At 37.2% G+C, this 15,498-nt stretch overlaps 1 protein-coding gene across 1 annotated transcript in view; it reads right to left on the bottom strand.

Annotated features, from left to right (window-relative positions):
• Nucleotides 1–13,622, bottom strand: part of RalGPS (Ral GEF with PH domain and SH3 binding motif) — a 605,207-nt gene extending 591,585 nt beyond the window's left edge. Inside the window, exon 1 of the mRNA XM_067146666.2 lies at nt 13,445–13,622. The gene's annotated coding sequence lies outside the window, so the exon portion shown is untranslated. The remainder of the gene's footprint in view (nt 1–13,444) is intronic.
• Nucleotides 13,623–15,498: the final 1,876 nt, after the last annotated feature.

Raw genomic sequence — 15,498 nt, 5'->3', positions numbered from 1 at the left:
TCAAGACCTTAAAGACCAACAAAGCACCTGGAGAAGATGGAATGTTTGAAGAACATTGGAAATATGCTGACAACAGAGCGATCGTTGAACTGACAAGAATCCTATATCTGGGAAGAAGAGAAGCTGCCAGATGGATGGACATCAGCGTTAATATACCCTCTCCACAAGAAAGGAGATAAGGCAGACCTCAACATTTACAGGGGAATATCGCTACTACCAGACACATATATTTTCAAAAGCACTGCTAGATAGAGCAGAAAACAATTGGAACCGCAAATTGGTGAGTATCAAGGCGGTTTTAGAAAGGGCAGGTCATGTGCGGAACAGATCTTGAACGTGATCACAGCATACCAAAAACAGAGTAACAAGAAATTCGTGAACTTCAAGAAGGCCTACGATTCGGTAGGTAAACACTAATCCGTATCCTAGAAGAAACGTGTCTATTGTCGCGGCCACGAAATTAGGCGGGTCAGAGAAATTACGCTGTTGCCAAGGTTATGTAGCAACTGGCGAAGAAATGTCTTAACTGAACACACCATTTCGGAGCGCGAGGCAAGTTGTTCTCTCTCAAGCTCCTGATGTTACTTCATATAATGTTTCGAAACAAATTATACTACAAGCTTCAGAAAACACTGCTGATTCCAGTGGTATAACTATTTTCCATATAAACCATTTTAAATAATTATGAAAAATAAAATCTTGAACGAGTAAGTTTAAATCCGTAGAATCATGTATTGAAAAATTCAGTAAGCAGCCAAGTTTTTATTTCTTCAGCCAATAAAATTTTGTCTGCGGGAAAAATGTAAAAAATCGCCTGACTTATATTTTTTATCTGAAACATATTTCCGTGAGTCTTGTAATTTTCCTGGAAAATGGCCCGGAAAGCTATCATGTAAATGTCTCAAGCTGAGGCAGCTCGGGGCGCGCGCACCAGCACAGGCTGCAGAACCTCGTAAATACTTTCGGATTACATATTAATCTGTATCAGTTTTATTACATTATAACTTTAAATATTTGAATACTGTATATTGTACCGAGTAATATAGAAAAAGAACTACTTTAAATAATAGGTTTACATTAATTTACAATGAAGTAAGAATCGGTTTCTGGCTTCAAGGCAGTCTTAGTCACTGTCATCACTCATCTCACTATCTGTTGAGTCGTCTTTTACACTGATGATGAATGGCTCCATTCTTTCGTCCCTTGGCCCAATCGTCTGTTTGAACATTTTCCGCGCTATTGAAGCACTTTTCCCAATCTACAGCAGTCACACGGTCGATGGCTTCTGACGTGAGTTTTTCTACGCCCTTTATTTTGAATGTTTTGTTCCTCTCTCCCACTTTTCTCTTGACTTGAGCCCAAATCAATTCACATTCACTATCCATCTTTAACTGCACTTACGATGCGAGCTCAACAGCTGCTTGATAGGGAATGACTCGAGTAAGGTGGCCTGGAGCGGATGGGCCTCAGTTTGACAGCAGTGCACGATCGGCGTTGCCAATCCGTGCCCGGGGATAAGCGACTCTCGACCATCTGTCGCTTCGCCGTTCCCATATCTGACGACAGCGCAGTTTTCCCCACCCGCCTAATTTGGTGACCGCGACAAGGAAGACCAGGGAGGGCAATACCAAAAGACCTAAAAGACTGCCTGCATAGTTCCATTCCTTTGTTCCTTTAGACTTGTAATAAATTAAGATAAATTTCACATACGTAATGATACAGTAAAAGGCATACCATTAGGAATTTAATGCATAAAAAAAAACCCATGGCACTACAGCACTTGAAGGGCCTTGGCCTACCAAGAGACCGCTGCTCAGCCCGAAGGCCTGCAGATTACGAGGTGTCGTGTGGTCAGCACGACGCATCCTCTCGGCCGTTATTCTTGGCTTTCTAGACCGGGGCCCCTATCTCACCAATAGCTCCTCAATTCTAATAACATAGGCTGAGTGGACCTCAGACCAGCCCTCAGGTCCAGGTGAAAATCCCTGACCTGGCCGGGAATCGAACCCGGTACCCCCGGGTAATAGGCAGGCACGCTACCCCTAGACCACAGGGCCGGCTTAATGCATAACAATGATCACTAATTAGCAGCAAAATTATTAATTGATTATTCTTATTAAGAATAAAATGCAAAAACAGTACTGATTAGAATTTACATCAATTCCATTCACATCGATAAAAATAACTAGGATTTTATATAATTGTTTTTAATATAATGTACTTCTATTATTGTACCTTAAATAGGTCCATATTACTTTCACAGTCCACAATGCATTCCAGCAAAAATACACAACTGGTTCAATTAACAGTACTAACAAATGCTGTCTACCAATGGAGCCCATAAACACACAATGTAACAGGGAAGAATAAGAATGAAGTAAGTAGAATTATAATATTAATTGGGCATGTCATTCAGTCTTGAGAAATGTTAAAATTAATTAGGCAAGTGGTCAATTAAATCAAATCACAAGTGAAATATAAAATTAATCTCATCAAGTGTTTAGAAAGCTGACAATCTGAAATAGAAGACATAAAAGGATGTTCGAGATTAAGAAATATGTAGGGCCCAATAAAAAGACCACAGGGGAAAAACATGATAAGTCCATTTTTGTCAATTTTAGGATGAATATAAAGATTAATTTTCTTGTCAATATTTGAATATTAGTGATATTTTACATGTATGTATGTTCAGTCTTCAGCCCTAAGGCTGGTTGAATCCTCAACAGCTCCGCCATCGGCTGTCATAGATGGCCTAGGTATCACTGAATAGGCGTACTAGAGAAATGAGGAGGGAGGTAGTTTCCCGTTGCTTTCCTCAAGGTAACATTAATATATTTTTCTTTAGTAAATCTTCTATATGCAAGCATCTAATATCAGAAAATAAATCATATGCTTCTTTTCTCTCTATTTGCTCAACAGGCCCAGAGAGAAAAGCCTTTTTTAAAGGATTTTCACATAAAGGACTTCAATGTAAATCATAAACTGGTATAAAATCCATCGATCTTCTTACTGTTTATACTCTAACAAAATAGTCTGATATGTTTCCTTTTTAGTATTTTACAGGCCTACGCTAAATGATATTTTGTTGTGTTTTAAGGACAGAGTTTGATCAAAATCAGGCTAAATAAAGTTACAAGAGTTCAAAAAATATTTTTTTCAGGAAAAATAATGTTTCATCAAAAAGAAAACACAAAGGAATGGCTTATGCTGCAACCAAGAAAATACTCTGATGATACAAGATATATTAACCGTGAAACAAAAATAGAGATCATATTGCATCATATGATTTAATTTGAATGTGTTTGGAACTTGAAAACTGCTCTCCTGAAAAAAGAAAACAAAATGGCACATATTATTCCCTGAAGATCTTCATATAGCCTAGAAATAGGCCTAAGATATTAAATGATGCATGTTAAGAGGAAAGAAAGCAGGGAAGGAGGAGCTTATTTGTGCGTTATTTAATCTCTTGCATCATTCTGTCATACATTTGAAAAGCATTCCAGTATGGTATTTATAAAAGCTTACGATATTTAATTACATGTGTTACTTTCATTGCATCCATACTTTCACATTAAAAAAAAAAAAAAAGTAACCTATCCCATTATTTTGAGAACTTGTGAAGTGATGACTGACTGAAACCCTCAACTCAACTAGACATTGCAAGTCCTAAGATGAAGGGGTACCTGGAGATGCCAGGTTTGATTCTCGGCCAGTCCTGCAGTGAGGGTTCAGCCCCATGAGACCAACTGACCTGTTGATATGAGATGCAGAATATGTACCACTCTAGTATTAGGATGTGCAACAGTCATCTTGGGAGACAACGGCTGTTGTGCCACAGGTTTGTTTGTTTTCAAACTAGATATCACTGAAAGTTACGGCATCTGAACAAACAAACTTGTGCTCTGTTCTAGGTAAATCAGAAGAGGTCCAATCTGGTATTGGAAAACGAAGGAAAGGGCCGTGAAGGGTAGTCCTCACAAACCTAACACCTCCAGGGTCGGAGGGGAACAGGAGTCAACTGAGGGAGGTCGGATACGAATACAGAGCAAGCGAGTAGAACCAATGACGATCTCAGCTACCGGCCTTGAGTGTTCTTGGGAAGTCAACTCTCACAAGAGGCAGGTATTCTGTGCCCGTGTCCCACTAATGCAACAATGCTGCAACACCCCTTATATTATCTGTTGTGTAATACCATCAGAGCTACCTACAGTGTGGTTTGTATCTTAAAAATAGAAACAAGGACAAACATCCTATTAGTTTTTTTTTTTTTTTTTTTCAGTAAAAGATTTTTCCAGCCTAATTGTCAGTTCATAATTGCAGGAGAACACACACTTCTGCTGACCATCCTGTAGAAGGTCAAGATAATTTTTAACGTGGAGGCATGTAAACATCAGCTCTGAAGCAAATGGCACACTCAAGCGTATTCAGGATATCACCTAATATAGAAGTCTTTTGTAGAAAGTCATGCATCTTTCCAATGCAAACTAGGGAGCCTCAGGAGAGATTAAACCTATTAGTAATAAATATTCTTCTTCCTTGTATTTTGTTTACAAGAATTCTTGTCTTTTGTGTGTGTGTCTGTGTGTGAACATATTTTAGTTTATGGCACTTATTGTAATTATTATCATTGTTGCTGAACATTCTTATTCTGTAGAGACTGATTAATATATAAAACATTTATTTTCCATTGCAATAAATAATACAAGCTTATACCTACCAGAGCCATACCACACAGCAAATCGCTTGGTGTGTTTCTCATCAATCAACTCACTCGTTGAAAATAGTCTTGGGCAGCTAATATTGGTTTTACGGGACAAAATGAAATCGAAATCTGGCTTGAATCATGACAAGGACTGGAATTTCTATGACAATTCATACTTTTATGCGGATTTCATTTTACAAACTTATGTTACTTGGTACTCTACGCCCTTAGCTACTTGTCTCTGATGAAGGCTGAGTGAATAACTCCACTAGTGAAGTCTCATTACTAAACTTACTGACTTTCTGGTCACAGATGTGCATATTTTACTACATTTATCATCGCCCAAATCCAAAAGTTGACAATAAATACTTATATATGTGACCAAAAAATTGTATTAAACATATTTTGCTCATACTATAATGGTTTTCACCATTCTCCAAGTATTATTTACATGTTTTGTACCAAAAATGTTTAATTATTTTGGATTTCCTTTTCTTAGAAATAATTTGTGGTTAAATGAATTCAGCTAACAAGTTTTGAGAGCAGTAAGAGACCTCTGCTCAGCCCGAAGGCCTGCAGATTACGAGGTGTCGTGTGGTCAGCACGACGAATCCTCTCTGCCGTTATTCTTGGCTTTCTAGACCAGGGCCGCTATCTCACCCTCAGGTAGCTCCTCAATTCTAATCACGTATGCTGAGTGGACCTCGAACCAGCCCTCAGGTCCAGGTAAAAATTCCTGACCTGGCCGGGAATCGAACTCATAGCCTCCGGGTGAGAGGCAGGCATGCTACCCCTACACCACGGGGCTGGCATATTTTGGAGACATCAGAATAAATATTTTACCAACTCCAATCTGTAAAATATATCAAATCATGGGAATAGCACCATCAGATATTTGGAGAAGAACAGCTGCGGAAATGGAGAAGAAGCAGCAGGAATCTGATCCGAGACATCCCCTGTACAGACGAAAACAACAGCTTCCAAGGCTAAGATAAAGAAAGAGCTTCTTGCAGTCAACGGTGGCAGTTAGATCATGAGTCAAACGTTACCCAATTGCAACAGTCAAGTTTTAGGGAGGAAGGAGGTCTGAGATTGCTCTTGGTAAACTGTCAGAGTGTAGTAAATAAACAATTAAAATTCGGTACATTGATGGAATCTTATGAGACGGATGTGGTGATAGGAGTGGAATCGTGGTTGAGAGAAGGGGTGGGTAATACAGAAGTATTTCCAGAAGGGTATACAGTCTATCGTAGAGACCGAGGAGATAAAAAAGGAGGAGGGGTATTTATTCTGGTGAAGGAAACTTATTGTTCGCATGAATGGTTTACTGATGAAAGGGATGAAATATTAGGGATAAAATTAGTTTGTGATAATATGAAGGAGGTGGGAATTATAGGAACATATAGGCCTGGAAGGGAGGAAAGAGATATGGAAATATTTGAGAAAATAATAGATTATACTCATAAAAACAATAATGATACGGTAATAATTGGGGGAGATCTAAACTTGCCTGAAGTTGAATGGAATGGAGCTGCAAGTGAAGCCCATGAACAGAAACTGGCAAATAAGTTAATTTGGGAGGGAGGATTTACACAGGTAGTACAAGAACCAACTCGTCTCAATAACTTGCTAGATGTATTCTTGGTTAAACCATGGGAAATTGTTGATAAAACTGAGGTAATTGAAGGAATAGGTGACCATAAGGCTGTAATAATGGATGTAGGACTCATACCAAAAATGCTTAATAGAGGGTCACAAAAGACAAGAAATTATACAGAAAAACTAAAGTTGATGAATTTGGGACTTACCTTAAATCACAATTCAGTTGTTGGATAAGTGAAGGGAATAATGTGGATACACTTTGGGCTAAATTTAAAGGAATAATTTGGGAAGGAGAGAAGAGATTTGTACCTGTTAAGAAGGGTAAAATGACCTCAGACCCTGTTTATTACACAAGGGAAATAAGAAAATTAAAAAGAAAATGTAGAATAGTAAACAGGAAAATCAAAGAAGGTAGGGAGAATAGAGAAACTAGAAAACAACTAATGAGGGAACTGAATAGAGTGAAAAAGGAAGCAAAAGAGAATTATATGAATGGCATTCTTCAAGAGGGTAATGACCACAAAGGGAAATGGAAAGAGCTGTATTCATATATTAGGAATCAAAAAAGAAAAGGAATCCAAATTCCTACAATGGTGGGAGAAGGGGGTGAACACTATTTAACAGATACTGAGAAAGCAAACCTCTTTAGTAGGGAATTCCGAGATTCAGTAGAAGATTGTCAGGACTTGGAAACCGTAACAGAAGATAGAGAGGGAGAGACACAGAGGGAAACAAGAAGCTTCTCATTCACAAATGAAGATATTTTCAGAGAAATCCAACTGCTTCAGCAAGGAAAAGCAGCAGGAAGTGATCAAATTACTGGGGAGGTATTAAAGACAATGGGGTGGTATATAGTGCCTTATTTAAAATTTCTCTTTGACTATGTCATAAATAATAGTGTGATACCAAAGGAATGGAAGGAATCTATAATAATACCAATTTATAAAGGAAAGGGTGATAAAAGGAAACCAGAGAACTACAGACCAATCAGCCTGACCAGTATAGTTTGTAAAATACTGGAGAGTTTAATAGCAAAGTACATCAGAGGGATATGTGATGATAAAAATTGGTTCATGAGGAGCCAGTATGGATTTAGAAAGAAATTTTCTTGCGAGGCACAACTGGTGGGATTTCAGCAGGACATATCAGATCAGTTAGATTCAGGAGGCCAGTTAGATTGCATAGCCATAGATCTTTCCAAAGCCTTTGATAGAGTGGAACATGGAATATTATTAAAGAAATTGGAGGGAATAGGATTGGACGTAAGGGTTATACGTTGGATAAGAACATTTCTAAATTCAAGGGTTCAGAAAGTCAAAGTAGGAAATAATATATCACAGGAAGAGAAAGTCTGGAAGGGAATTGCACAGGGTAGTATAATCGGTCCGTTACTTTTCTTAATATACGCAAATGACTTAGGGAACAATATAACATCGAAAATAAGATTGTATGCAGATGACATAATTGTTTATAGGGAAATAAGTAACATTGAGGATTGCTCAGAATTACAAAGGGACCTTGACAGTATCCAGGAATGGGTTGAAGAAAATAATATGAAGATTAATGGAGCCAAATCAACTGTTACAACTTTTACAAACAGGAGCTTTAAAACTGAATTTGAATATACTTTGGATGAGGTAGTTATCCCAAAAGATGGCAAGTGCAAATACTTAGGTGTGAGATTTGAAAGTAATTTGCATTGGAAGGGTCATGTTGATGACGTTGTTGGGAAAGCATACAGATCGTTACATGTCATAATGAGGCTACTTAAAGGATGCAACAAAGAATTAAAAGAAAAATGTTACTTAAGTATGGTTCGTCCATTATTGGAATATGCAAACAGTGTTTGGGATCCTCACCAAGAATACCTAATAAAAGAACTAGATGGTGTGCAGAGGAAAGCAGCAAGGTTTGTAACAGGGGATTTCAGGAGAAAGAGTAGTGTATCAGAAATGTTAAAGGAACTTGGATGGGAAACTTTAAGTAAGAGAAGGGAGAAAACTAGACTTATAGGATTATATAGAGCCTATACAGGAGAAGAAGCATGGGGAGATATCCGTGAGAGGCTTCGGTCGGAAAATAATTATATTGGTAGAACTGACCACAAGTACAAAATTAGAAGGAATTTTAGCAGAAGCGATTGGGGTAAATTTTCTTTCATTGGGAAGGGCGTGAAGGAGTGGAACAGTTTACCAGGGGTAGTGTTTGATCCTTTTCCAAAATCTGTACAGATATTCAAGAAGAGAATAAACAACAACAGAGATAATAAATTAAATGTTAGAGGGCATTCGACCAGTGCAGGATATTGTAAATAATAAATGTGTGTGATTAAATTAATTCCATCCCCTGGTCTAAGGAGTTTGGACAGCCCAAGTAGGGGACTGCCTGTAGGGGTGAAGTACAGTGGGGACTTCGAGGGCCCTGGGACCGCTACGGTAGCTGTGAAGGCCCTTCAGGAACTCTGAAAAGAGGTGGCAAAAGGGGCTCTGGTTAAGACGCAGCAGGTCGTTATGCTACTTAGGTTCCAAAATGGGTAAAATATAAATATGTAAATAAATGCTATGTAAATTTTAATCTTATACCAGTTGTATAGTATTATTAGAAGTAATTTCACATACCGTACTGTATATGAGTTGACTATGTTTGTAAGATATTATAAGTAGAATTTTGTAAACAATATAAATTTATTAAGGATGATGTGTGTGTTTAATAGAAAAAATTATTAGCGTAAATTGTATAATATTGTATTCTAGGAAAATTTTATTCGTCTCCTGTTAATTTAAAATTTAGTGCTTGACAATAATGTATTTTAGTGTACCATTTGCCACCGAGGTAGACACCTCATTCGCAAATAAAGAGATTTTGATTTGATTTTTTATTACCTAGTAAATGCAGACTCCAACTGTGGTGAGATTTGTTAGCTGAAGAGCATTGGGAGAATATTGAGGAGATATCTGCGGCAGGCTATCATTTGTGATACAATTCCTTTAGTTTTGCCAATTGCCACCTTTTCAATACAATAGAAATATGTTACAAACTTACATATTTATTATGATCTTTACATGGTACATGTTTCGCTCCTTTTCGTGAGCATCATCAACCAAACTATCATTAATCTAAGATTGTGTAAGATCATAAAACAATTCTTTGGTTCAAAATTACTCTTATAAAACTAATTGACAATCTTATAATATTTTAAAAGTCACACTACAATAAAATTATGTCTTAAGTTAACACTTTTTGTCTAAAATCTTCTTCAGTCTAAACATTTTATCGCCAAAACTTATCCGGTGAACATCTTTTAAAATTGTTTAAAATGAGAATAAAATAAAAATAAAAAACTTTGAAATCTGGCTAGTTGTGTTGATTCCCGTCGCTTAAAACTTCATAACAGTATTGAATATCTTCTGCAGTTGATAATTGTCATTATGGATAATAGACTTGTTCTCGTTGCTGGAGTAACATTTATAAAATTTATTGGTATTACATTTGATTATCAATGGGGTAAAATTGTTCGTGAACAAACTTGTTGATAAAACACTTTTTGATGTGATATTGGATTCAAAATGTTCTCGAACGTTCCATAATGACTGTGTATTTTCCTTTCTGCTGCTTGATTGAGTTCTCAAGAAGCTAGGAGTAACACCAAACAATCAAGCAGCAGAAAGGAAAATACACCAAGTCATTATGTCATTATGGAACGTTCGAGAACATTTTGAATCCAATATCACATCAAAAAGTGTTTTATCAACAAGTTTGTTCACGAATAATTTTACCCCATTGATAATCAAATTTAATACCAATAAATTTTATAAATGTTACTCCAGCAACGAGAACAAGTCTATTATCCATAATGACAATTATCAACTGCAGAAGATATTCAATACTGTTATGAAGTTTTAAGCAACGGGAATCAACACAACTAGCCAGATTTCAAAGTTTTTTTATTTTTATTTTATTCTCATTTTAAACAATTTTAAAAGATGTTCACCGGATAAGTTTTGGCGATAAAATGTTTAGACTGAAGAAGATTTTAGACAAAAAGTGTTAACTTAAGACATAATTTTATTGTAGTGTGACTTTTAAAATATTATAAGATTTTCAATTAGTTTTATAAGAGTAATTTTGAACCAAAGAATTGTTTTATGATCTTACACAATCTTAGATTAATGATAGTTTGGTTGATGATGCTCACGAAAAGGAACGAAACATGCACCATGTAAAGATCATAATAAATATGTAAGTTTGTAACATATTTTTATTGTATTGAAAAGGTGGCAATTGGCAAAACTAAAGGAATTGTATCACAAGTAGATCTTCAATACGGACGAGGAAAATGAAGTTTATAACCTGCAAGGCTATCATTTGCCGTATGCTACATGGAAGACGTTAAATAGGCTGAGAACTGGAGTGTCCCGATGCAAGGTGAATCTGAAAAATGGGGATACATCACTGAAGACGAGCGCTACAAGTGCGGTGATTTACAGGACCCATAACATCCACTGATCTGCAGAAACCTGCCTAAAAGTTGCAGCATGAACGATCTAGTTTCTGCTAATGATAATACCATGGTCCTCACATTCCATCTAGTAATGTAGTTTGTATACTTAGGGTACAGATTTCTCTATTTAACTATGTAAAATTGATATCCTGAACATGTAAAATATATAAATAATACCTAAAAACGATGAGACTTTTAGAAAACAAGATGTAATTTTGCATTAAAGAAGTTACCCATGGCTATGACAAGTTACAAAATATATTAGCACAGAACTGTACGTTATTCCAAACTAATGGAAACTTGAGCTATTGTCGTGTATGAACTGTGGTCGCCTGAGACCTATTTCTCTCTTTTTCCTTTTACTCTGCACTCCGGTAAGTAGAAACAGTGACTCAATCAGTTCTCACAAAACTTCTTTCCTGGCAAATTCTTTCAAATCCTCTTTATTTGTTACCTTTCTGATTCAACTACTGTTCTCTAGATTCTACGCTCAGCCTACTACAGTTTTATTTTACTTTTTCTCAGGGTCCATGTTTTGATAATGTAGCTTACTTTTTCTTGTCAGATGTTAGGAGAGAAGGGTAAGACTTATTCCATGTAAAAAATGCAAAGGAATAATCCAAACCATCCCTGTACCGGAGTTACTGTGTGTAACCTTGGTACTCTACGCCCTTAGCTTCTTGTCTCTGATGAAGGCTGAGTGAATCTCTCCACTAGTGAAGTCTCATTAGTAAACTTTCTGACTTCTCGACAGGTGAACTGAGCATGTCTGTACACTTCTCCATGTGTAGAACGCGTGCAGTCCAAATTAATGAAAATTGCAATGCCAAAAATCATCAAGGGGAACAGAAAAGGAGAATGAGGAATCAGATGTTAATTTATTTCAGAGCTAGAATACAACTTCACTCAAGACTGCATCAAAAGAAATACCGGTAATCAAATCTGTTAATATGGACTACCATACAGCGATAGGGAAGAGTGGGCCACCGTACTAAAGAGAGCACACGTTAAAATAAAAAGGGCTATGATACCATGGAAGAAGAAAATATATATTTTTTTACAATATGCTTTATGTCACACCGACACAGAGATGTTTCATGGCAATGATGGGATAGGAAAGGTCTAGGAGTCAGAAGGAAGTGGCCGTGGCCTTAATTAACGTACAGCCCCAGCATTTGCCTGGAAAACCATCTTCAGGGCTGCTGATAGTAGGGTTCGAACCCACTATATCCTGGATGCAAGCTCACAGCAGCATGCCCCTAACCGCACAGCCAACACGCCCGGTCAGAAGAAAATAAGTAATGTGGTAAAATTATATAAGCCCTGATGAGTCATCAACTAGACAAGACATCACCAGTAACCGACCATAACTTATTATACAGATAACATTTGGAGTGAAGGACACTGAAGTGATAGGATTAATGGTAGGAGCTCGTGGGACTATTCCTACATCCATTGTGAATTTTTGGAAGCAGTTTAATTTAAAGGTTCCGGAACTATGAACTTACGTCACACTGACACAGATAGCTCAAGTCTTATGGTGACAGTGGGATAAGAAAGGAAGCAACCATGGCCTCATGGGAAACCACGGAAAACCATCTTCTGGGTTGCCGACAATGGGGTTCGAACCCACTATCTCCTGAATGCAAAATGACAGCTATATGACTCAAACTGCACAGCCACTCGATCTGTCAACCACAGCTTAACCAGGTACCGGTAACCATATTTTCCATGAACTTATAATAATATACAATTCTTGTAGTTCTAATCAAATAGTTTAATTTATGGTAGTTCTGTTGCAGAGAAAATTAAAATGAGGAGACTAAACATTAAATAATACTCTTAACACATACACTGACAACAGTATTACTGAGGGATGCAGAGCAAGGAACTGAACAGCATTCCCCTATACTAATAGCCTTATTCAGCAGAAATGTAGGCCTTTCTAAAAGCTATTTCTTTTTTTTTTAAGAACATGCTACAAATATGTTCAAGTGTGTAACAGTAGCCTATTAATATGATTTAAATAAATATGGTTTGCATATTGAGAAATTATACGTAGCCTATATGTACATTATCACTGTAAAACAATTCAAATCCGTCTTTTTTAATAACATAAAATCGCAAGTTCCTGAAGAATTCATCCTAATTTCCACTCATCAGGTAGGGCCAAGTCAGAAAGAAAAATATCTCCCAACTCATCCTTGTGTCAGTAAACCACACAAACAAAACGCAATACGACCAAATCCGTCACCGGCAGACTATATTTACATTTGAAAAAAACCTGGATGAGAATAATAGAATTGGCCTATTGGCAACATTCCAGTTCCAACTGGTATGATTCTTCTGTGTGTTTGGATATTGATCCAAATACAAAGAAAGCTAATACCGAATATTTTCAAATGTGACAGTTTTCTTTCAAAATCTGAAAAATAAATAGACCTATTATACATTACTTAGGTGTGGTTAGCCTGATTTATAAATCACGTAAGAAGAATTCTACATTCCTGATATACATGTCAACATCGCCAACAAAGAGAGAAGAAGACTGTTTCACTTTTAGATGATTTCCTGATATGTTTCTTAAATCCTAACAATCCATGATCAATACAAAACAGCCTTCAGTTCAAAATACTTACATCGACTGATGAGCCGGTAGTGAATGTCTGCTGTTCGAAATAATTGACGTGCAGCTTTACAGAAGTATACCAACTCACTAATGTACAACAGAAACACTTCACTACGTAAAAACCAACTTATTTTATGAAAATGCAACACATTCACAACATATCTCGGAAATCAATCACTACACACACATTCATACACCCTGTCAACCTTAGTTCCCAAACGATCCGCAATAGAAGGGCGGGAGAGAAATGTTACCAACTATGAAAACGTAAATGAAAACGAATAAACAGAATGTAATCCGATTAATTTTTATACAACGAGACTAGTTTCAATACAGTTTTCCACGTACTGATTACTGTATTGAGCAGTACAGACTTTAACAATTTTGCAAGCGACACATTTCTTTTTTGTACGCATTCTTCCAAAGCTGGATTGTAGCGCTATCTGTTGTATACTTACAACACCACTTGCATTGTACACACCGCCGTCTCGATCCTCGTATACTGCCTGTTTTATACCACTAGTTTAACCACAGCCGACTGAATCCTTCGCTGCGCTCTACCAAAGCCTACTAGATACTATTATAGCGTAGGCAACGGCTCTACCAAGGCCGGGAAATAGGAAGCAATTTGCCGCTGAAAAAGCGGCCCGACCGTGTTCACGGCTTGGCCGCTAGATGTCAGGTTTCCGTTCTGTTCTTGGCGGACTTTTAACATTGTGATGTGCGGATGTTGTGTTGATTTTGTGCAATTTATTGTCAGTATTTTTTCTGTCGGTGTGTGTATGTGAGGTTGAGAAGATGGTGAACTGTTGTGTACCTCTGTGTACTTTCGATACTGCTAAAAAGCAAGAAAATGTGACTTCATAGTTTCCCTTCGGAGCGCGGTTTAAGAGAGAAGTGGAGGCAAGGTGATAAAGTAGGATCTCTTTGGGTACCTAACAATTCTTCTCGAGTGTGTAGCTTGCATTTTAATACGTCAGATTTTAAAGTAAGCACATCAATCAAACGAATTCTTCCCAACAAAGTTCCTTCTTTTTTTTTAGTGTGTACCCTGTTAAACAGAAAAGTAACAAGCGCAGGAAGGATCCAGCTCCCAGAAATGACGTACCATCAAAATTTAGTAGAATTTCTGATTCAGATAATGATATATCTTCAACAAATAACGGTTCTACACCAGTCACAAACGAAAAAGGGGTACAAGTCTCGTTTCTATGAAAGGGAAAGGCTACGAGTAGCTCTTTTAAATCGAAATATTTATTGACAAGAAAGTCAAATACCAGGTTAAGGGAAACACTATTTAAATTGAGAAGTAGGATACGGGCAATGAAATCAGAAAAACGTTTTAAGATATCTGAACTTCAAAAATTTCCGATCAGGATGATGCGTTCAAGAATTTCAGAAGGAAACCCCTGAACCGCAAAGTGCTGAAATTGTGATAACTCCCTGCATCTCAGGTAAGCTAATCTTATGTATCGGTACGTCATACATTATAGATAGTATTCTGTGAGATTAAATTAATTGTTCCTTGTGATCATTTGAACATTAATGCTGTTGATTTGTATTTGTCTTAATTGATCACGAAGTTTTCGTGTGAGACAAAGGCCTACGTTCCAGAAAATAAGTCATACAATTGCTCTTAGTCTATTTTTTATCTTATATCGGTTTGGTGTCCTCTGAAATTACTAGTTTTAATTAAATTTCATAGTTTTTCGCAAACCAACGTGTTGCAATGAGCGGGCGAGACAGAATAGTAAAGAGAACTCTAGCGGCGCTTGTCAGAAGTATCTCGAGGACAAGTTTAGAGTGCTGAATTTCCCGGCCTTGTGTATTTCGTAGGCTCTACGTAATTTACACTTGCAGTTATCGTCCGGGTCATGGAATTTATCTGTTAGGCATATCCAATGATGGAAACCGTGTACAGCATATCTTGTCAATACATGACGTAGGTCATATCTGGCTTGTGCCCATTCCCTATATATCACTGCATCCGTTGAATGAAACTCTGGCCATATCCCTTGTCTAATTTTATTGAGTTCCTGCAGTACATCCAAGTAGGCATTGGCA

The sequence above is a fragment of the Anabrus simplex genome, chromosome 1 (assembly GCF_040414725.1).
Source record: "Anabrus simplex isolate iqAnaSimp1 chromosome 1, ASM4041472v1, whole genome shotgun sequence".
NCBI lineage: Eukaryota > Metazoa > Arthropoda > Insecta > Orthoptera > Tettigoniidae > Anabrus > Anabrus simplex.
Note: the sequence above shows the minus strand (reverse complement) of the source record. Positions and strands in the feature narration are given on the sequence as shown.